This window comes from Oratosquilla oratoria, chromosome 36 (assembly GCF_046742065.1).
Source record: "Oratosquilla oratoria isolate Oo_2021 chromosome 36, ASM4674206v1, whole genome shotgun sequence".
Lineage (NCBI taxonomy): Eukaryota > Metazoa > Arthropoda > Malacostraca > Stomatopoda > Squillidae > Oratosquilla > Oratosquilla oratoria.
The window spans coordinates 29946878-29949377 of NC_134812.1; positions in this window are offsets into that span (position 1 = coordinate 29946878).

The window sequence follows — 2500 nt, forward strand, 5'->3', positions numbered from 1 at the left end:
TGTGACATTAAGTGATAAGAGGGGGTTTATGCTAACAAGAGGCTGAGTCCAAAGCCGTCACCTTTGCCATAAGTACTTGTATAAGAAAGGAAATATTCTGTCATTGGTATTTGTTCTGGGTCAGATTTAGAGGTAATAGTTTTGGCATATCTAGTGTTAATATTACCAGTAATATAAGTAGTGGTAATACTGAGAATATTGATGTGGTATTAGTAACAGTAGTACTGGTAGTAGTAGTAGTAGTAGTAGTAGTAGTAGTAGTAGCTATAGTATTAATAGCAGCAGCTGTATTGATAGTATCAGTAGTAGTAGTAATAGTACTAGTAGTAATAGCAGTAATAGACCACAGCCGTGGTGGGAATAGGCGTGATAATATAAGTAACTGCATAAGTAGGTGCAGTGAATTATGAGTAGTTGTGGCAGTAATAGTGTTAGTAATAGTAATTATAACAACAGTGATAGAATCATCAGCCGTAAAAGTAGCAGTAATTGAAAGATAATGATTGCAGCATTAACAACAGTTACAGAAGCACCAGCAGCAGCAACAGTAGTAGTAGTAGTAGTAGTAGTAGTAGTAGTAGTAGTAGTAGTAGTTGTAGTAGTATTTGGAGCGATAGCAGAGGTGGTAGTAGTACCAGTAGTAGTATTGGTAGTAGTAGTAGCAGATTTGGTAGTAGTAATAGTCATAGTAGTCTTATTAGTAGTAGTAGTAGTAGTGATCGTAAAAACAGTAGTAGTAGTTGTACTAGGAGTTCAATCTGTACTCACTCTCACTTTCGGACGCACACAAGCTCAACACACAAAGGGCCTTGCCGCTATTGAATACCAAAACTCTTTGTGCTTCACATTTGCGAACAAATTACTTCGTGTCAAAGAATTAACACTGAAATTAACTTTCAAGAAACCAGGGTTTGTCAGATACAATGTCATTAAAAATGGAGAGAAAATGCTGAAGAATGAATTGGAGATTCTAATGAAACAGCTCCAGGTTGATATGAGAAAAATAAGATGAGTTAGATAGAATAAGATGAATTTAAATAACCAGGGCTTAGAAAACATGGGCATATAACAGGCTGAGAGCAATTACCAATCGGGACATATTTATTTAGTTTGAAAAAAGAACAAATTCACAAACGTCATTGCGTTGAGGTATGGGTGGCCACTGTATAATCTCCTAAATATGTGTACATCCAGAGCATATTCAATACTTACCACGCCATCTATGAGATTATAAGCATAGCTCAAATCTTTAAGATAGATATGCTAAAACGTGGCAAATGAGGCAAAGGATGGGGGAAAAATTCAGCCACCTAACTGCAAACACATGGAATAATGTTCAAGTGGACGTCAGCGCAAGAGGTTTCTGGACACGATGGACATAGTATTTCTATTGGTAGACGAGTTTTCAACCCTATGGTGTCCTGCAATAAAGACTGAACCTTTGAAGCAATTCTCTTTTTTGAAATGAAAATGAGATCAGACCTTGTGAAAAGCGTATACAAAATGTGATCCACTGCTCATTCACTCCATCAACGTCCGCGATACAAGAGTTGGTCCATGACCCAACTCATTTTACACTGATCTTGTAGAAGTAAAGGCGGAGCAAAAAACAACAACCAAAACATATTGTAGTAGCTTGGATGAAGTATAGATTCTCATTCTCATTCCTAAGATAATTTCTCCTTTGCTTGAGAGGTACAAGGTCCCCTTTCCAAAAAGGGGTTAAAATTCAAGCAGTGTTTGAAGGCCAAACGAAGAAAAAATAAGTATTAAAGTAAGAATGAGAAAATAAAGCTGGAGAAGTACAGACAATGTATAATGACCGCAGTCACTGGCGGGTTAGGAGCCAAAGAACTTTGTATGTGAAAAACAGAACCTGCCTGTTTTCACCACACAGTTCCACGAAGATGGAGGTCGTACTCCTCAAGAAGAAAGTAGTAGTTGCTGTAGAAGTAGTGCAAGTAACAATAGTAACAACAGCAACAATAGTAGTAGTATCAATTGTACTAGTAATAATAATGGTGATAGAAAAGCTAATGGTAGTTGTATTAGTATTAGTATTTGTAGTAGTAGTAGCAACAGTAGTAGTAACATTTGCAGCCCCAGCAAAAGTAGTAAAAGTGGTAGTAATAATAGTAGTAGCAGTAGCAGCAGCAATAGTAGTAATAGTAGTACAGCAGCAGAAGCAGAAGTAATAATAGTAGTAGCAGTAGCAGCAGCAATAGTAATAACAGTAGTAGCAACAGTAGTATTCCATGTTCTTGTGTTAGATAAGAGTATTGTTAACAATGATAAGCAGGTAGTGCACGCACGCAAACGTTCGTGGTATTATCCCATTTTTGTAAAGAAACACAACATTACTATCCTTTCATGACCAAACACAGCTGAACCAACTGGAACATAATGATAGAAAGTTAACCCTACCAAGGACCATGGTTTCCTGAAGTGAATAAAATCGCCTGTAGACACCTGAATTAGAATATGCACGCAATGTATCCGT